Raw genomic sequence first — 22,647 nt, forward strand, 5'->3', positions numbered from 1 at the left:
GTTTCCTTTCACACTAAGTTAATTATGAAGTAATAATCAGAAAAAAGACAATGTACAGCTCCTTCAGTGATGAGAAAGGAAATAAAATGCAGCCACTGTGAGATATTTTTCATTCTCTTAAAAGTGGTTTTAGTAACCACTATATATCATGTTTGTTATGTTATTAATTAAGATTGACTTGGATTCCTGGAGTCAGCCTCCAATGCAAGGATGCACCATGCTGCCAAGAGCTTCATACTAGTGGCAAAGTGATTCATTTCCTGTTGAGCTGGTCTTTTCATTCTTCCTCCTGATTCAGTTTCCTCTCTTCTACTACAAGAGTCACAGAGAGGAGTGCTCCGAAAAGCAGCTCTGGAGGTTTTTGGACCAACCACATGCATTGAGGAGGTCATACTGGGTATTTTATCAGCATGTTCTTCCATGGCATTCCCATGAGAACAGGGAAATATGGCTCACACAAATCCGCTGGGGTTCATTCTTTCTGCATTTTCCCCAGAGGCAGTGCTGTGCTACAACACAGGTGAGCACTTCTAGCCCAGGGTTCTGAGAAAAACTGAGCCAAGGTGACTGACTACTTCTTAGGAGATTGGAGGCTAGATGGTATTTCACAACTTGAGGCAAGTTGCACAGAAAGGAAAGAAGTCAGTGACTGATACCCAAAAGAAGATAAAAAAACCCCTACAAAAAAATTCACAAATGACTACAACAAACAAAACCAACCAAGCAAACAAAACAAAGACATAACAAACATGTGAAAATGTATCTATCTTTCTATCTACATGCAGCTGTAATTGATCCTATTCTGAGAAGTCTACTTCATGTACGTTTTCCACATCTCCTGTGTTGATCAACCTATAAAGCAGGACATCTAACTTTGTATGTAAATGGGAAACAAGCAGTCTTTCCCTGATTTAACGTTACTGGTAAATTTCTGCTTTCCCCAAAGGTACATATGATGTTTTATACTATCACTGATATCAAGAATCCAGCAAGCAGATTTTCCCAGTCATGCTCTTAGTGTGAATTGAGATGAAATACCTTGGGAATTTCCTGTAAAGCAAAATTCTCAAATACAGTCTAAGGTTCTACAGGAAGGGTGCAGCCCTGAGATCATGAAGTGTATTTATTTGTTTTTATTTTCAATTGTGTCCTATTTTGTGTTATTATTTATAATAAATTAAAATATTAAAAGTTGTGTGGACAAAATATTTCATTAAAGATTTTTTCTCATATTAAATAATTTATGTAATGTCTATTTTTAGTGTACCTTTTAATTACAGCAATTTTCCATCAGTAGCTAACTAAACTTGTTAGACAAACAAGGATAAGCACACCAGATGCTTTTATTGTGAATAAACTGTATACTTCGTTTTGAGACAGAAGATAAATTGATGTTAGTTTTGTTTTTCTTCTTTTTTTTTCCTTTTGCTTTTACCTTTAATGCATATTTCAGGTTATATTTATAACCTCTTCATTTAGAAGAGATCTCAAGAAGTAATAATGCACTGTTTCCTGGCAAGGTATGGTGGCAATCTAAGAGCTAAACAAAGAAAACTTGTTGCCTAATGAATATGAGGCTTTTAAACAAAATCGCAGAATATTTTAGTACTGCTAAAAGGCTTTACATAACAGTTATGAAAAAAATTCTGAATATCTGCTTCTTCCTTTTAAAGTTTCAAACCAAAGGCAACTCATCCACGAAAACATTAATGGTTGCATAGATGTAACTGCTTGCGTTCCCTTGGTGTTGAGTAGCTGTCAAGAGGGAGTGGCTAACAGTGAACAGCAGTTGGTCAAAGCTTAACAAGATACCAGTTTTAATACACTGACTACATTACTTTAAAGAACTAGGTATTTATGTATCAGGATGGTGGGAAAAACAATTTCCTTTTGTTCAGCATCAGCATTGATAACTCTCCTGGCAATTCTCAGTAGTGTATAAATAGCACTATGCCCTTCTTTACCCAAGTTCACTGATCTTCAACTTGACTGAGTCAACTTGCAGATGACCCTTAGCCAAACCTGAAGCTACTCATATGGGCCCTGATGGTCACAATTTAAAGTCATGGACAAACAGAGCTTTTTCTTGTTTCACTTAAACCTGAAACTTAAGACAATGAAATTTACATTAAATTAAATAGACCAAATATTTTAATTAACCCCTTCGGGAACTTCAGTAATACTTCATAGATCTTTGCAAGTAAAGACACAGAATATAAATAAGGGATGTCCAAGCTGCCATGCTCAGAAAAAAAGTTGAATTTCTCATTCCCATCAAGGATATTCACATTAGATAGATAGTTCAATTCTGTTTATATTGAGTAAGAAAACTTACATGTATCTGCATATATAAACCTGACTTTAACAGTGGTATTTAGAGATCACTCAAGTAACCTTCTACCATCCAAGTGATGTGATTGAACTCAGTATGGCATCTTTAAGTGGTACAATTTGATGAATAAAGCAAACTAACATTTATGAAATCATCTGTTGAGTGCAGTGATATTTATTTCAAACTCTCAAATGACATTTCTTCTATTTTATGGGTATCATCAGGGACTGTCTGCATAATCCAAAAGCACAGAAAAGTGGTAATCATTTGTAACCAATAGATTAGGTGTTCCCTATATCTTTCATGTTGAGGTAAAAAAAGTATACAAAAATTTCATAGGACATTTTGTATCCTGGTATGGAGAACAGGCAATACAGAGGTTTATTTACTTATTTTCACTGTGTGAGACAGTGATGGTAGGTGGTGCTCCATTTAGGTCTGGGAAGAAGTAATGGGAGTTCATTAAGTAGCCTGCTCAATGGGGAAGCACACTGCTGCTTTTCAGAATGCCTGAATAATGTCTATGCACAGGGTCCCAAAGAAGAGTGAATTGATGGGGAGGAATAACACAGCAAAGACATCCATGCACTCCTAGATTTCAAGATGATGATCATTTAGGTACAACTTTTCCCACTGTCACAAAAATGAATTAGCTATTTACTAAAATATTTTCATTCCCCATCTTGTCCTTTTTGTCTTTTATCTAGGGTGCTACCAAGTGAAACAAAATACTTGAAATTTATGCTGTTTAATATTCTTCCCTCTGTCACCCCATCCAAAACACAGAAATTTTAGAAAGCATATTTTTAAGCCACTGCATATTCTTGCATACTTCACACTGCAATTCCCAAAAGAATAGGTCTCCAGCCATTTCATTTGTACCTCTTGTCTTTCTGAGACTTTTGAATTGTTCTCTTGAGATCTATATTAAGAAGGAAAACAAAATGTTTTCACACTGCATTTTAAACTATGCAACTCAGAAAATCACTGATAATAAGTTACAATAAAATATCAGTGCATTCTTTCTCTAAGGATATACTCAAGAGAAAAAAGGAAAAAAGGGGGCAAAGCCCCAAGTGGTAATTTAGCCTCACAATAAATATATAGGCTGGGTTGTAAAAATCCTTAGGTCTACGTGAGAGGAAGTATTCTGCAACTTCTTAACCTGACTTCATAACTGGAATAAGTTTTTGTCTATTTATAATAATAAAATATGAAGTGGTTTCACTGACTTTGCTTTGCACACCTTTTGTTAAAATATGTATTTTGCATGTTAACAGCTAAAAAATACAGCAAAAAAAAAGATAAGTACTGCTTCTAGTCATGAAAAACTCAAATATTTGATGAGTAGAAAATGGACACCTAAGAGATTTTATGAAGTAAAAATGAGAAATTTCTCCATATTTCTGATTCATGTTTTATTAAAACAGGAGAACCATAAGTGGAATAGGTTGCAGAGGGTGAGCTTGGATAGCCACTGTCACATGCTTATTCTACATCACAAACAGCACAAGTGAGGTGACAAGGTGTTACTACAGCATAAACACAGCACAATGACATCTGTCAGCCCAGGTACATGAAAGAGAGTACCATGTCACCAAAACCTACTATACTTTATTTATACATATCATTTTTAATACAGCTAAGTTTATACAAGCTATTATTTTTCAAGTCTACTAAAAAGCTACTATTTTTCAAATCTAAGTCAAATTTTCCAACTCACAACTTTATAACATTGACATATTTCAAGTAAATTTTCTTATGAACTTATTATCTAAAGCTTTATAATGAATCTCAGACTCAACCTGGCCAGCAAACTGAAGGATTAGCCGTTCCTAGCCTTTTGTGTTTTATGAAGGATCACCAATTTCCAGTATTTTTGTGTTCCACTAGTAATGGCACTGCCCCATAAATACTCGCCTCCTGTGTGAAAATAGTAATCCAAAATCTGCATATTGTGATGTTTGGGGAAGAAAACCTCTTATGTTTTTCCAGTTACAATATTGCTGAGGCCTAAACTTGTATTACAGAAAGGATGGAAATTAGTCTCACCACACCTGAGGAAAGTCAAAGGAATTTGCCTCTGGACTAGCGATATGGGTGAAAGTTTAAGAAAGTTTGACCTAATCCTAGATGCTAATTTTAGGAACTTTAGTGCTATTCAGATATGGAAATTCAGAGACAGACGTTAGCTTTCAGTGCATAAAGACTCACTCCTATTCGTAATGAATACCTTGATATTACTATTGCCTTCAAAAGAAAGAGGAGCTGGGTTTCAAAGAAAATTTTTACATTAGTTTGCTTTAAAATACTCTGTGAAAAGATCACTTGCTAACTTAAATTGAATGTCCATAAAAAGTAGGAGCAATATATAACTTGAATTACATATGAAAGAAAGTAGATAAAAGAATGAAAGACGACAAAAATAGAAACTAAAATATAGTAAGAAAAAGGAAATCTAAGATTTAGAGATTAATGCAATTCAAATCAGTGAAAATATAAACACACTTCTTTTAATATAGTCCAACATCTTTTTGAGACAGAGACAACAAACACTGGATACCTGTATAACATCAAAGTAAAAGACATAATTAAACTGTGTGAAACAAATCCATCAAAATCTGAGTTTTGGAACATTTATAAAAAGTATGAATAGCATGTGAAACCTCTAATGGTATTAGATGCCTGTTTTACCTTTGCAGAGCTAATACTGTAAGTGAAAATTATCTTCAATATATTTAGTAACGTATAGAACATGTTCTATACTATATTACATATAGAATTTTATATATAGAATTTGCATATATTTACACATAGAATTTTTTAAACATTTACATATGGAATTTTTATAAACTATTACATTATTTCAATTTATGTGTCCATAGGTTTCTTTACAATTCTAGAGATAAGTACAATATTCGAATATACAAATATAAAATACACAAATTTTATCAGCAGTGCACCTAACTCTCTTCCTCTTTCATTTATTTTGAATTCATGAATTAACCCAGACTACACCATGAGAAAAATAATTAAAAAAATAGAACGAGACAATTCCTTTAGTAAGATCTTAACTGCATTTATGTAAAAACAAAAAATGAGACGCAACCTCACAGTGGATTTGGACTAAACAATAATGTTATATATAATGATTAAATTTTACTAGCTGAGAACATTTATACTCTTTGACATGCACCTTGAATATAACCCAGTCTGTCAGTTAATTCATGCAATCTTTCTCCTTTTAATCTGAACTGACTTCTCCTACTACGTAACTTCCACATCTGAGCTCATCCGACCAAAAGGAAAAAACAGATTTTAAGGAAGAACCAGTAAAACTATCTTTTGTTCTCAGATGATGAATAATTGGTATCAGGAAGCTAATTCTATTAGATTGTGTTCAAATATTTTAGATTTGTTTATTATTTCATTCTATTCATCTCTACAGAGCAAAAACCTGTTAGCATCAAGAGATTATTTTCTTTAAACATAACAAGACTAAGGAGTTATTTGGTTCGTATTTAATGACAAATATTTAATTGTGAAGAACAATTATAGAGGATATATTAAACAAGGACTTATACCTTCTGCAAGTCTAACAGCCTCTTTTGTTGTTGTTGTTGTATTTAATATTTTTTGCATTTTTCCTAACAGTAAATTCAGTAATATACGGCAATCAGACTGGTGAGTCTGTTTTAATGAAGGAATATCCAGTTCCATTCTGAACAATTAGAGTAAATTAGTGCTTTCTATTCATGTCTCTATCATAACATTTCATGGTCAGACTGAGAGACAGTGAGGAGCTGTTTGCTGTAGAGTGTGGGAACAGAATGGAAAAGAAAATGGAAAAGAAATAAACAAGTAAAGTCAATGTTCCTTCCATACTGTTTCGGTTGGTATAGAATTAGTTTTCCTGCACAGTAGGTACAGTGCTGTGTTTTCCATTTTGGATGACAATAATGTTGATAACACATGGCTGGTTCAGTTGCTGAGCAGTGCTTAAAATAAGTCAAGGACTTTCCAGCTTCTTATGCTGCAAACGAGTTTGGCAGTGCACAAGAAGCTGGGAGAGCACACTAGGGCAGCTGACTCCACTTGGCCATGTGGCATCAGGCTCAACACAAACTACAGGGAAAGCTCGTCAGGAGCTGCTGCTTGGAAAGTGGCTGGGAATCTGCTGGTTGGTGGTGAGAGGTTCTTTTTTACTTGCATCCCTTGTTTTTCTTGGGCTTTTTTTTTTTTTTTTTTGGTTACTTTCCCTTTCATTGAATTTTTGATTATTATTTTTGTACTTATTATTTGATTGTTTAAGCTGGTTTTTTATCAATCCAGAAGTTTTGTCACTTTTATACTTTCAATTCTCTCCCCCATCTGAATGGAGGGAAGTGAGAAATTTGGTCTGAGGTGGTTAATTGCTGTCTGGAGTGAAATGATGATAGACCTTTCAAAATTTCTTCTGAATGTCTGCTGCAACTGAAAATATGCTTATTTTGTTTATTTTAATGATCCTTTAGGAAAGCGATATGAATCTTAATTTTGTTGTACATACATATAAAGGAATGGTGAAACAAGAAAAATTACCAAACATTTGAAAACCTTTTACATCAGAAATGTCATTTTTGCAGCAAATAATTTCTAAAATTTCTCAAGAATATGTTTGGGAGAGATGTTTTTTGATAAAACAAAATTTAAAAAACCCAAACCAAATCAAAACAAAACCCCAACAAAACCAACCAACCGAAAAAACCTCCTCAAAATAAACCAAACTTTTTTTTCAAAGTAGCTTGATCTGGCATGAAATGGTCTTAAGAAATACTCTAACAAGGACTAAAATGGGATGTCAATACAGTCTGTTGTTTCCTATTGCATTACTTTTTAACTTGGAAATGCAAGGTCTGAGTTGTTCATTGTAGTTTGTATCAGTGGTAGTCTTTATCTCCTATTTTCCACCTATGAATTTACTCACCTTTTTTTATTTAAGCTCAAAAGAGCATCAAATGGATTGATGACCCCAGCTCACATAGTTAGCAAGTTTAGTTGAAAGCATTATGCAGCCCTCCAAAATTTAACCAGCTAAGTACCCTTTCTCAGGCTGTATTTAAAGAGTGTGTTTTATTCACACCACTGCCACTTATAATGGATTATCTTAGTTATACATCTGTTTCCCCTTAGGAGTCTGTAGAGAGACAAGAAAATTGACTTTGTTTAATATGAACATTTACTTTTAGTGTGCAAAATCCTATTAAAGTTATTTGTACGGCAGGAATGCTAAGAAAAGAAGAGCCAGGGAACCAATTTTATGTCATTTATATCTAAATGTCAATGAGTTTAACTGCCTTGTGGCAAGCTGGTAGTTAATAAAATAAAAATATTCCATTAAAAAATTCTTTAGGCTGAAGTGTATAATTGATTCTACTCTGCCTGTCTAAACCTCAAGAGACTTACAAATAAAAGAGATAAGTCTTTGTACTTGTTCTAGGTGAATTTTATCTTTCTGGTTTTTTTAATAGCTTTTATGCTGCTTTAACAAAAAAAAAAAAAAAAAAAAAAAGTGTCTGCTAGCATCTGTTTACAACCACTAGAACTGCATGGATCATTTGTGTCCAGTTATCGTATACATAATTTGCCAACAATTTTTAATAATTGTTAACAGTAAGATTCATGTAGGGGAGAATTAAAAATAAAAAACAACCTAACAAAACTGAAAGATTTGAGTTTATAGTTGGTCTTTGTATTTACGAAATTCTTATTAAGAAAGACTTGTGTCTTTTACACAATCTAATACAGTCTAATACAGTGTCACTAATCTGTACAAACAAAGCCAGCAAGATTTCATAAACAAATGCTTTTATGAGAAAATGCCCATTCCTTGAAGATTCAGGTAGTGTCGGTTTTCTCAAATGTCTTGTCTTGTTCAGGAGAAGGGTACTTTCTTAAGAAATGAATAATGTGTTTTTTTTAACATTTTATTGATATTTAAAAAAATATAATTGGCCTGAATTAATTCACAATTGCATCTGTTAGAATAAAAAAGTCTCATAAAACACTAATTAGACCTCTGTTAAAAAATGCACATAAAACCAATATGTTCTTTTTTCCTTCTTAAAGGTAGTATTCATCTGTTCTTCATTTGAAAGAAATTATGAAAGACAATACAGAGGATCAAAAATAATATATCCTAACTCACATCTTCTGCAACTTACATTAAAAGTGACACAGAGTATAGAGGCAGAATGTAATTTTTTCTAGAAATTTGATCTTAATAAACCAAAGCAAAAAACCAGCAATGCTTGTAAGGAAGAAATATTTCTGCCATCATTGATGATTCTAGCTGTACACAAAAGCAGGTGTGAGTCTTCCTTTAATTAGAGGTCTTGCACCAGCTCATTAATAAAGCAATAACTTGCAGCCCTAAAATCATCTTTGCAAGATGATAGAGTAGCTACCAACAATTACTATTCTGTCCCTACAGGAACACATTTCCAGCATAAAACAAGCATTGTGGTATGTGACACTGGCAATTTAGGTCAGCTGTGTCTGCACATGTGAAGACACATTACATTATGCACTCTTCAGTGGAGCTAATGGCTACAGTGTTTATCTCTGTAACTTAAGAAATTGACAACAAAGTCAAGATCCATGTTGTAGCTTAGCAGGAAAGAACACTATCAATTGGATATTGGTGTAAATCATTGGTAACCCATATGTTAATCAGCTGTTACTCTGTGTGTTATAGGAGTTTGCTGGATATATGTTTTGTAACTGCAATATTCTTGTCTGAAAATTCTGTCCACTGCCAAGAATTTTTCTAAGGTTTTTTTTTTTTTCATAATCAGTTTCACAAAATAATTGAAAACAACCTAGTAAAAAAAAAACCAAAAACGAAATCAAGCTAAGAAATTTCAGAATTAGTTAAGACAGGCCATATAATTTTCTGTTCTCCTATTATGCAAATCACATTTAAATTTCTGAATAAAGAATAGGTAAAAAAACCTTCTCTCACGAAAGAAGTAAACCTAAAATGAATTCTGACATAATAACATGTAATTAATAAGAGGATAAAAAGAAGAATCCCAATAATGATTGACCAGTCATTCCTCGTAAGGTGCAGCTTCTCCTGGAAGAAATTATGATCTCTATATGTTAAAATATATGGGATACAACCAAAGTGACTTCATGGACCAAATCATGCCTTACTAATTCATATAGTGGCTTTCTGTGATGGAATGACTGTGATAGAATTTCCTTGATGGACAAGGAAAGAACTACAGGTGTTATTTACCTATAAGACCTTTGATATGGTCCTTCAAAACATTCCTGCCACTAAATGGGATAGGTATGGGACAGACAGACGGATGGATGGATGGATGGATGGATGGATGGATGGATGGATGGATGGATGGATGGATGGATGTTTAATTGGGTAAGGAATTGTCTGGATGGACATACCCAAAAACTTTTTTATTCAGTTTCTCAATGTCAAGGTGGAAACCAGCAATGAGTGATGCCCCTCAAGGGTCTATACCAGCAACTATGCCATGAACATCTTCCTTGATGTTATAGTGGGATTGACTATACTCTTAGGAAGTTTGCATACAGAATCTGGATTTGATTGAGCTAAGAGATGCCTTTCAGAGGGACCCTGATAGGTTTGACAGGGGATATCTCTTGAAGTTCAACAACGGCAAGTACAAAATCCTGCACCTGGGTCAGGGTAAACCCCAGTATCAGTATGGGCTGGGGGATGAAGAGATTGGCAGCATCTCTGCCAAGGATGACTTGGGAGTGGTGATGGATGAAAATGTGGACATGACCCAGCCATGAGCACTCCCAGCCCAGGGAGCCAAGTGTGTCCTAGGCTGCATCCAAAGCAAATATCACTGAATACCGATAAAAACCTGAATATACAAGCAAAATCAGATCCCTAAAGTTTTCAGACTGAAATTGTATCTGAAAGGTAAGGCTCTTTGCCCTAAGCTACACTACATTTATTAGCAAGACAGTCTAAAATGATGCTTTGCAAAGTGAAGAAAATGGCTGAAATCTTCCTTCCTCTGACCCCCTTAGGGAAACAGCCACCTTGGCTGCCATACAGAGTTACTGGAATTGCACAGCAGTGCTGCAAAGAAATCACTTGTGCTTGCATGCACAGACATGAGATCCTCAGGACAGAACACCCTTCTACACCTCTGCCCTGGCTCTCACAAGGTGCTCCTGCTTATTGAGCTGATCAGTTTTTGAACAGAGGTACTGTGCACTCTGTAAGGCTGCTGAAACAACTAAATATTTCAGTATTGCCAACCCACTTATTCAGACCTCCCTGCCTGAGAGATTGTGCACTGATTGTTGAAGCAAAGATACTAATCCATTTCACTTTCCTGGTAGGTTCTTCAACCTAGATGCAAATGGTACTTAATAAATTCCAGGAAAAACCAGTTCCAGACATTTTCCCTTCAGTGAAAATATTCGCTTTGAAACTCCCATATTTCTTCCAGGACATTTCAAAACTTAGTAAGTTTTTTATCACTTTTCCTAAACTACAATTATAGTTTATACAGGACTAAAAGGACTAACTCTGTAGGACACTATATCCTCCATGATGTTTCCCATGACCAAACAGGACACAGTTAGAAGACTCATAAAGGACCCTCAATTATCTAGTCCTCTGTGTCCTTTAAAGGCTACAAAAATGTAAAGCCTTTACTTCTCAGAGTCTTGATTTCAACTGAAAATAAATGAATATTTTATTTATGATGCAATAGTGTATCCAGAAACATTTTACCAAACTACTCAGGTAATTTTGCGTTGTCTTTTTTTATAACATTATTTTTGTATATACTTGAGATCTGAGAACCATCTCAAAAGGAAGGATAAATTATTTAAAAACATTAAATATATTCAAAAGTACAATGTGCTTACTTTGAAATACCTCAGACAAAGAGTGTCCTTAAAGGCAAAATTATTTAAGTACATTCCAACAGGTATTAATTCAAAATTCATTGCCCTGCTAAATGCTTATTTCAGAAATCACAAAATTTTCCTTCTTATTCTAGTAGCTTTTGTTCTTATTGAGTTTACTGAATGTATCACAATGCTAATTTGAGAGTGGAGATAAAAATCCCAGTATTTTAACTGGAAATACATCATTAGAAGATTATGTAAGATAAGTAAAATACTTGAATTGAAGAACAGTAGTCATTGTAGTAAAGAAAAAACTTATACTAATGGCAGCTTAACCATTATATGAGTTTTCCTCTGAAGTATTTAGCTTTTTCCTTTATGCAGCAGCCTCCAGATAAAGATAGCGTTTTGGAAACAAACCCCTTGTCTGGCTGAAAAGAAATAATTCTTCCTCTGATCAATTAAATGGCACTTATGATTTTCCTTTTCAGTCTTTAGGCAAGACTCACACCCATCTCTACAGGCAGTTGCTCTTTGGAACTGCTGCTCCCATTTGGCTGTCACTCGTTTACTTACAAGTACAAACCCAACCTTCCATGTGACTCTCCAAGCTGAGTTGGGCAGGAGCACAAGTGCAAGGCAACGCAATCCCTCCAGCCGGACCCCAATGGGGCAGACCCAGCTCTATGGCAGATTCCTTCAGAGGACTTCAACATTATTCACAGATGCTTTGAAATTAAACTGATACATTCATTGCTGAAGACAGAAAAAAACAATGCCTCAGAGCTTGCAGTATCCAATGCTGGTCTCAGCCGCTCTCAAAGCAATCTTGGTTATGTTCCAGGGTTCACATAATCCTGGAGTGACAGCACTGAAATTCTTGTTAGTTATGTAACTGAAGGGAAAGAAATGAGAGACAGAATGTGACAGCCTTCACAGCATTTCACTGACAGACTACTACCTGAAATTGTCTGCGCACTGAGGGAAAATTAACTTTAGGCAAAAAACTAGAATTCAAACAGGAGAACTGCCCAGAACCTGGTCAGTTCATAAAGGAAAAAAAAAAACCTTTTCTGACTACCAAAACCTGTATTTTATTTAAGTGAATTAAACTCCAACCTACTGCCACAGTAACCTTCAATTACTATTTTACTTTATTTTACTTAAACAGAGTGAGCTGACTTTTTAGTGACCCAGAAAATATGTCTTTCTTCACAGGATGCAATTCTGCTAACCATTATCTATCTACCTGTTGCTACATACAAAATATACATTTTGTTAACAGCAGCAACTGGAACTGGTTTGTTTTGTTTTGTTTTGTGGTGTTTTTTTTTTTTTTGTTGTTGTTGTTTTTTTTTTCTGTTCATTGCATATTATCTTTGTAAAATGAATTCCCATAAACATCATAAACATGCTTAGTAGAACTGAGGAACACTATAAGATGGTTAAATGAAGCTAGAATATTATCACACCACATAATTTATACCATAAAAAGTATAAGCTCTTCACACCCAAAGTATGGAGTAGCCTTCACAGCTGTAGAGGTTAAATAATGTGAAGGAATTTTGCATAATTAGAAGTGCATTAATCAGAATGGTGTCCACTCAAAGTCCAAAAGTTATTTTTTCCTCTGAGGAATTTATTTTTCTCTTCAGGTTCATCAACCTGTCATCTTTGGCAATTTTGCCAAAATTGACTTTCACTAGAACCCCACTGGCATTTCTTTTATACTACAACTTAATTCCACATTTCCTCTATATCTTGTCTTCTGTCTATTGACACCGCTTAAAAGTTCAGATCACTTTCACCTTCACTGACATAATTTCAGAATGCTATGCAACTTTTTTAGCCCTTGCATATAGATGTATTGAAAGTATTTTTTTCCCCCCAGGGTTATCCAAGCATAAAAGGTATGACCTCACTACCATTAGAGGCTTTAATTACTTAAATTTTTTTTCCTGTTCTGCATCATGGTACCATGGCGTTGCACAACTGCACAATTATTCACAAGGGCACATAGTGATAGGACAAGAGGTAATGTCTTTAATCTGAAAGAAGGAAGGTTTCAATTTGATCTTAGGAAGAAATCCTTTACTGTGAGGGTGGTTAAAGAGTGGAAAATGTTGCTCTGAGAAACTGTGGATGACTTATGCCTGGAATTTTTCAAGGTCAGGTTGGATGGGGCTTTGAGCAATCTGATCTAATAAGTGACATACCTGCTCATAGGACTGGAACTAGAGGGTCATTAAAGTCCTTTCCAGCCAAAATCATTCAATTCTTATTCAATGCTAGTTCTCTAATTATAGTGTATGTTATGGGTTGCTACTTCTAACACCACATATTCCTTGACAATTTTTGATTAAAGTTATAAATGCTACAGTTCTGTTTTTATCAAAAGCAACCCTGCTTCACAAGGAGTCAATTGTCCAATTAGGAAGAGCTACTTTCCTTTAAAGGCTGAAAAAGGGAAAGTGGGACCCTGTAAATAGCACAAAGTAGCTAGACACATAAATCTGGATGTGATCAATTGTGATATTTCGAGTTGAAATGAGGAAACTCCATCATGAAAAATAAATCCTTCCTAAAAATAAGAGTAGTTTTCAAACTAAAGGAAGCAAAGGAAACAAAAGAAAAATCAGGCAGTGCATGAAATAAGCGCAGTTTTAGAAGTGCTGACCATACCAGTAGCTGCAGTGGCTCAGTATGTCAGTACTACCCAGGAAGTCTGGTTGTGACAGAATTGAGTCATCTGACTTATCTTAAATTATGATTCTGAAAGAAAACATTACATTAAAATGACATAATTAATAAAAATATAGTACCAAATATTTGGAGAATAAGCTGTGAGCTGTTAGGATATACACGGGCATAAGATGTTTGCATAATCTTAGGATGTGTGTCCTCAATTTCCTTCACTATATAACATTTAAGATCTACTAGAATTTTTTGCATAAAAATAAATGTGTTTGGTGCATTTAATTTAAGATTGATTTTGAATTTGGTGGGGTTTTATTTGTTTTGGGAGTTGTTTGTTTGTGGCTTGTGGTTTTTTTTTTATTTTTATTTTTATATAATTTAGCTAGCTGTTAGCTTTGTATGGATAGTGTAAATACTGACTTTTAAAGTAGGGACAATATAGCTGTCACTTCTTTTTTCTCTCTATTCATAATTTTTGTTAAGTTATTACTGATTTGATAGCACAGTGTATGCAATCCTAATATTTAATGACTGAAATTAATAGATGTATTTTTGGTTCTTGCATACCAAGTGAAGGACATTACTGCATGCAACAAGCTTCTCCTGAATTTTGATATCTGATTTTTTTTTTAGGCAGAAAAAAATTAAAGGATATGTCATAGTAACAATAAAAATCGTAAACATTTTCACTCTGAAAATGTTCAAATGAATAAATGCGGAAACTTCTATAAAGTCTTTCATCAAAAATATTTCAAAATATTTCTTCCATGAGCTTCAATATAGAGTCAATAGAATTTCCAAAACAGGTCCAAGGGTAGTAATAATTTATTGTAAATTAATATAATTTCAGACATAACATGATTTAGATTCGTTTAGGATATGAACTTTAATTTTCATGACAAATTTGACTTTAACGAAAAATGGCAAATTTTTATATATGAATGAATACTGTAGAAATAGCCTGCTTGGTCCCATAATGATGAGTCTTTGATTCTGAAAGGCATTACTGTTGTAATCACAGAATCATAGAGACTTCACTTGGAAGAGTCCTTAAAGACCATTCTATTCCAAAACCCCAGTTCAAAGGAAAACTAAAATAACACAGTTCTTGGATTACTCCCTTTTCTCTATCCACCTCATCTTACAGATGAATCTTTATGTCCATCAGAGGCACTGATCTTCTAGGCTAACAAGACATCAAGGAATTGAAATGGTGTCTGCTTTCTGCTTAATGTAAATGACAATATTTAGAGTCAATACATTTAAATAAATGGTATGAGAGCTCTCCTTTGTAATCTTTAAATTTAATCTATTCTGAATTTGTGCCTTTGCTTCCAAATTATTTTTTTCCCATTAGACCACCAAATTTTGTAGAGAAATGATTACAGACAGATTTCAAATGTATACTCACATTTGCACAAGCAGAAACAGTTTTACATGTGAAAAAAGAAAGAATTTTGCACCAATTTCTTCTGCATACTTACTAGACTGTGTTCAAATAATGGCTTTCAAGCAGTGCTATGCTTCAGAGACAAAACAGGAGCTCTACCTAAATAAACTAACAAATTCAAGATTTGTTATATATATAAATAAATAAACTAACAAATTCAACAAATGACAAAATCTTCTGAAAACTGAAGATACACTATTTATTAGCCTTCTATTTATATATATAAAAAAGGAAGATGATGCTCCTTTACCTCCAAATTTCCATTTAAACCCTTATATTTTGCTGAGATAATCTATTTTTTTATTATTCCATATTCACTCCTCATCCTTCATGCTTTTAAGTATAAGAATGTGATGACATTAGAATTTTCTGTTCTAACATTTACAGAGACAGCACTTCTAAAGGACTATTATGGAAAATACAATTTTCTACATTTTGAATACTCTCAACTCCTTTTCCATGTTCCAGAGAGACCAAGAACTGTGCTTTGTAGCCTCTACCCTTAAGCACTTTCTCAAGACATGGCACATTGCATTACTTGAAAGTTCTATGAACCTACAGTCATTCTTATTCACATGGCTGGGTCACCCTCAAGGGGTGTTTACTAGATTTGAGGCCAGGCTTTCCCAGGGAGTTAACAGAGTTCCTCACTGTCTCTCACTTGACTGTAACTTTTCAGCATCCTAAGTTCTTGAGCTTTCAGGCCTGAGGTCTCAAATACTAAACATTCCCTGGCAAAAAGTCCTCTGTACATGACTAAAATGAGGCAGAAGACAATGATGTCCATGATTAGACTTAAAGATGTAGTGCATCTGCTTTTCTAGTCTGAGGATGATTTAATTCATGGTGATGCAGGAAACAAGGATGAAATAAAGCTCTGAAACTTGTTTTTCAATATTGACACTTAATGTTCATGCCAAAAGCTTCTATACAATCCCTAATGATATTCAAATATTTTACCAGAAACCACAGATTCATTAAAAATAGAGACCATGTAAAAGAATATAAGATGTCAAACTGTGATCAACTATATAGTTATTACAAATCTGTATATCAGTGGGCTGCTGTTATATAACAGTTTTTTTTAGTCACAGAATCATAGAGTGGCCTAGGTTGGAGGGACATATAAGATCATCAAGATTATGGTTTGATTTGGTTTGGCTTTTGCCAGTCAGGAACTGAAGACCACTTTTGAGCATGAAAATTCTTCTTCCAAGGTCAGAATAAATGAACCGACACGGTTCAGTTTGGGACTCTTACATATATTATCTCGCTAAACTCTCCTTTGACCTTTTACTTTACCTCTGGCGTCACCCTTGTATTGACAGAAATAGTAGACAAAGTTATTGCTTGTTTTCCTGTTCATATGCCTTCTGATTAACAAAAAGAAGCACAGTATTTTACTGTGCTGAGTTCTCATTTCAAAATTCCATACCAAAGATTGGGCTGCAATGATAAAAATACAAACCACAAAGATTTAAGGATGCACAGTAGGATTGTGAGTGAGGCATGACAGAAAGTCAGGAAGGACTGAATTAACTGTTTCAACCAAGATACACAAACTTAAATTATATTTCTCTCTTAAGACAGAAAATGGAATCATATTGACATTGCTACTAAAAGGTGACGACAAATCTTCTAGCTTTTCTTAAGGTTTCTTTATCTTTTTCTTTATCTCTATCTTCTGCAAAAAATAGGAAGTATCTTCAGAGTGGTTGAATAACAAAGCTTTAAAACATTTGCAGGCATAAAGAAAACATCTTTTTATTTGTGGACTGTGACTTTACTTTTTCCAGAAGATTGCTTTTCTAAGATCTTTGTTCGGCTCTGCTTGACTTTTCTAAAACAACGAATACTGAGGTTAGGTTTCTATTTTCCAACCAGCAGTTCTAGTACCCTGCTGATGTAGACATCATTTGATGTTTGGAGAGACCAAGGAAGAAACTGGAACGTCTTCCCTGGATGAACCACATATCTCTCCAAAGAAGGGCCTTGTTTGCTATACATCAGTTTTAAACATCTCTTGAATGTGGATGCCTAAAATCCATGGTCTAAAGCATATTTCTTCAAGACTCAGTAAACTTAAGGATTCCTAAATAAATCCTAACACTTATTTAATGTCCAAGTGTAACTAGAAGTATAACTCCCTGTACAACTCAAAGTATGAAGATGACTGAATACATAACAGCACAAGATGACACCCAAATAAAACTGAAATGGATTGTTTTAATTTATTTCAACAGTTTCAAGAATCAGCAGGTCTCGCATCTCCAATGTATGCAAAGATGTCTCTAAGTGACTTTTTGGGTGTGCATTTTGAATTTAGAAAAAGCCTGAATTTCATGTAAGATATGTTCAGAATTTAGTAACTATCAGGCCCCTTCTGGCAGCATAATCTGATTGTCTGAAGTCACCTGTTACTTTTGAAGGTACTAGATTGAATTGTCAGAGATTATTTGAGCATGTGGATTAAAATAAATGTTTTAAACCTGAGGGAAATTACTCTCTTTTATTCACATAACAGCACATATGTGGTTCTAGTAATTTCAGCACAATTATTCAAATTTTTCTTTACAGTTGAAAAATAGCAACTTCTGGTCTCAAAAGCAAAGCATTATGATAGCCTTTGCTTATTTTCAGGCATGCAGATCTTGTAACACTGAGAACTATAAGAAACCTTAACTAATTTTATTACCTAATCCCTGGATAAGTACTTTTAATAACGTAGATTTGTAGGTTAAAGAGCAGACAAAAAATACAATTATCCAGAACTTTTTGTATTCTGATCTGGGAGTGTTCTAGAGCTACATATTTTCCTCAATATATACACACTAATCCATCAAATTCAGGGTATTTACTCAAGAAATGTAGAACTTTATGTATTAGATATATGAGTCAATATAGAAGATTTTGGAACTGATAGTAAATTATTTTTATTCAAGTACTGCACTGATGTAAAATTTAGCTACATCTGGTAATAAAAAATTATCTGTCACACTGGTAGGCTGAATTTGAAGGTTGGAAGGAAAAATCAGTTCTTACAGTAGAGTTGGCCATCTAGGGAAGGAAATTAACTTAATCTGCCTGCAAAATAACACCATCAACAACAACCATAGCTATATAACACCACCTCTCACCTAGTTTTACTTTATTTGAAATGTCCTAGGCACAGAAATGTATAATATTTACAGACATGAAAAATTTCAATTTATAAAATAGTTATCTTTTCTCTTTGGGAAATAAATACATATGTATTGACATGCATGTATGAAATAACCTTTTTTTTTCCCCTTCTTTTTTTCTGAAATGGAAAGAGTCATTAAACCTGTTGGTATATAATGCTTTACAGCAGCACTTAGTATAATCTAGGTCAGTAAAGACAGAAACATTCTTGAGATGACTAAAACCTACTCAGGGAGGTTTTTAACATCAAATGGAAAGTATAAAGAAAACTTTCACAGCCTCATTTTATGGAAATTCATAGATGTTATGCACTGTGCATCCCAAATCCACCACAAGAATGTTAGGAAAACAAGTTGAATAGGCAGTAATGAATCTTTTCAGAAGGATGAAAACAAAAGACAGAATGAAAGACAATTTACTTCCAATAGTTCCTCAAACCTTTTTAAAAATTTCAAATTACGACTCTGATCCTACTCCTTATTGCTAACTCAAATTGAATATTGGTGTTTTACTACTGAAATGCCAATACCAAAAACTGCACATAAGTCATTAGAATCATTGACACCTTCAGATTTAATTGCACATACAGTAAAAGGAAGGCCAGTAAGTCAGAAGTGGTTATTATGTATAAAAAATCATAATACTAGTTTGTAAAAAAATTAAATGCTCTTTGCTAGATACTTTTAAAAACATTATTTTTTGTGATTTCTATCTTACATAAGCTACATAGTTATCATATGTAATGCAGAAAGCGCATCTTAAACCTGCTGCTATGTCACCTACAGATGCTTTGGAAATTCTACACATCATTTTCACTTTCATTTCTTTTCCTGCAATTCATCCAAATATATCCCAATTCTGCAAATATTTAAGTACATTCCTAAATTTCCATTAAACAATGAAACATAATCATGGAAATTGTGATTAAACCCATGTAAAATGATATCTTTAGCCATCAGACTTCTGACTGCTAGTATTTTTCCCACTCCTGCTGGCTTTGCAAAAGATAGAAGAAACCTATGTACAACATGACATCTGGGGAATTGAAGCAGCACCACTTTGAAATGCACCCACTCTTTTTTTCACAAATCTGATTGTAAAACACCTAACTATCTGCATGGAAAATCACAGTGTCCGGGCTCTTCTTAAAAGCTGGAAATTTTCTGCCAATTCTAGTGTTTAAAAGAGAGACGATAAAACTGGCCAGACACCTTTTTTTTTTTTTAATGTCTTCCATCCTCAGAAGATATCATAGCAGGATTTCACTCAAGCAAAGGCAAAGTCACTTTTCTTTCCTCTCTCTTCTTGAGAAATACAATACACTAAAATGTCCAGCCTTGAGGATCAGCTTGTTAACCAAATGCTGAAGAGTACATACACACCTTTGTTTCAGGTGCTGGGAAAGCTACTGATTTTGTTTTTCAAAAAGTCCAATTTTCCACCTTGAACATACAAGTGCTCCTAGTGGCTCTTCTGTCAAGAATGGGTAATTATTTTCCCAGCACAAATTTGGAGTGGCTGTAGCATAGCTTGCTGTTGAATTTACCACATATAAGAGGACATATTTTGAAAACTTTCTTTCACCATGTCTAAAATACCAAAAATGGACATTTCAATGGCAAAAAGGCTAGAGATGAAAGTTCTTTCCTAAAGACAATGAAGACAACTTCAAAGATAAAATTCAGGGATGGGACAAGAAAAGTGTCAAAGCAAACAGTAGTATTAATCCTAAACCCTTAACAAATGCTGAGGAAGGTATTCAGGTTAATATTTTCTTGGTAACATGACTTTTTTGGTAGAAACAGCAGCCTTCCCCAGTAATTAATTAAAATGAAATCATGATAATAAAATAAGCCATCTCCCCTGATATATTCTGAACTCTAGAAAACTAGATTTTCCAAATACAGAACATAATCACCTTTCAGATATCATTATTAAAAACTATGTTTAAGACCAGGAATAAGAAGCTCTTATTTTAAAAACTACATAGCAATGAAAATTGAAAACATAGGCCAGGGGTCTCAAGAATTACCTTCAGTGTTCCTCCTAATAAAGTTATGAATAAACAGAATAAACACAGCATTCCCAATAAACACAGAATACAGAGAATACATATTGACATAATAAATGCATTCACAATGATCTAGATGTTTTTTCGACTCAGACTGATGGAAATATAGTAGAAATAATCCAGATACTCAAAAATAACTTAATCTTGCCATACTTTTCCTTTCTTCCTGAGAGTGAGATTTATTTGTTAATAAATCCAAAGGAACTCATTGCAATTATTTTAAGTTGTAAGAGTATTCTAAGACAATTCACCACTAAAAGTGTAGATTAAACACTAAGCAAGGGTATTTTCTTTAAAACCTAGAGGTACTATAATATTATTTTAGGCATTTGAAATTTTAACAGCATACAATTACAGAAAATTAAAATGGAACACTTACCTTGCAAACCAGGTTCCATAGATACAAGCAGGAAAGACAAAAGAGTTTTCTGCCAAGTTTTCCAGCTCCACTGCTCACTTACTTGGGTGGAAAAAAAAAAAAAGAAGAAGAAAATTTATTTAGTCATCAGTTGTACAGAGCTTTTTGAAATGGTGATGCTCTCAATGAAAATGCCTTGAGACATTTTTAAATGATATTTAGCTTTGTCCAAAAAGGAATAGAAAAGATTGTCAGAGCAATAAATGTGTCTGCTAAGGTAAATAGGGTTAGAGGCAATTGAAAGCTCCTAATAACACCAAAAAATAGCATGCATTCATAGGCACTCAAGAGGAGCAGACAACTGTGCTGCCTACAGTAGGACAGAGAGACATTTACTGGAGGATCTGAAGGTGAAACTGACAAAGTATTAAACCCAAATGGAGACAAAGGAACAAAAAATCACTTCAACAGTAGGATTAACTGTTTTTCTCTGCTGGTGGTAGAACTTGGCACCTCTACAGACTTCTCCATCCATGTCTCCAACTCTACAGTAAGAAAGAAGGGTTTTAGAAGTTCTTGCCATACCGAATTCAAATCTGAACTTTCCATTTATTTTAACAGGACAGATGAGGAAACACCTGATTTACACAGTGAAGTTTAAGGAGTTCTGAATCACATGTGTCAGGATCCGAACATGCCTGAAAGAACCACAGATTGTTTGATAAACCAGAACTATAATGATACCAAAGACTAATAAAGACTGTGCTATTTCAAAATTAATGTGAAAAATGCCAAACTCTTTTGATCAACATGACTCACACAAAAAACCCAACCAAAATAACAAAATTATTCCTCTTCTTCCATATGCAAATTACTTCTCCAAGACCTTTCCCAATGCCTGAAAAAGGTGACCCTGCATGTCTACATAAAATACATCGTGATCTAATTGAGATTATTCTGTAAACTGAAAAACATCATATAAAAATAAATAAGAATAATATTTAAAATTATTTCTATTCTTAGGATATAATACAAATATACAGCAATTACAGGAAAGATTAGAAATCACAAGTAAAGGCAAACTTCATGATAAAATATGTTTTGTCTAACTCTCATTCAACCAGCTTGTTATGTGGCATACAAATATGTGAGCTAATTCAATGATTTTATATTATACTTTGTGGTTTATAATGGACTAGGTAAATGGACTAATAGCTGAACTCGAGAGTACACATAAGGAACATAAGGAATTTATGCAATTTGCAGAAGCAGTCTTGAAACACAGCAATCAACTGTCAGCACTCCAGGGTATGGTACAGTCTCCACTAAACACAAATATTTCCCTAGAGAAGAAGCTATGGGTTGCATATTTGCCAAAGCTGTAGTTTTGGAACGATATTTCTATCAATTCTCTAATATCTCCCTAGGATATAATTTCCTGACAAAATTGAAACATTTTTTAAACTAACAGCAATATTTTTTTCAGGTTTTCTTTACCTAAAGAATTGTAACTATTTATTGATTTTGCACTTTTTTCTTTTTGAATCCTTCTCAGAATTAATACAAAATGTAATGCAGTTAGGGAAAAAAAGAATTATTAAAAAAAAAGAAGAAACATAGAACAAAAAAACCTCAACAAAAACTTCACAAATAAG

General features: G+C 33.9%; 1 protein-coding gene across 26 annotated transcripts in view; it reads right to left on the minus strand.

Annotated features, from left to right (window-relative positions):
* The window catches only part of LINGO2 (leucine rich repeat and Ig domain containing 2), a 485,467-nt gene that overhangs the window by 309,088 nt on the left and 153,732 nt on the right, over nt 1-22,647 (minus strand). For 13 of the 26 annotated variants that reach the window (XR_012052789.1, XR_012052788.1, XR_012052791.1 and 10 more), the window contains exon 2: nt 21,014-21,094. The gene's annotated coding sequence lies outside the window, so the exon portion shown is untranslated. Of the gene's footprint in view, nt 1-1,122; nt 12,129-14,223; nt 21,095-22,647 lie in introns of those variants that run through there. The other 13 variants (XR_012052801.1, XR_012052802.1, XR_012052797.1 and 10 more) reach the window with 4 other exon arrangements.

The sequence above is a fragment of the Taeniopygia guttata genome, chromosome Z (assembly GCF_048771995.1).
Source record: "Taeniopygia guttata chromosome Z, bTaeGut7.mat, whole genome shotgun sequence".
Classification (NCBI taxonomy): Eukaryota; Metazoa; Chordata; class Aves; order Passeriformes; family Estrildidae; genus Taeniopygia; species Taeniopygia guttata.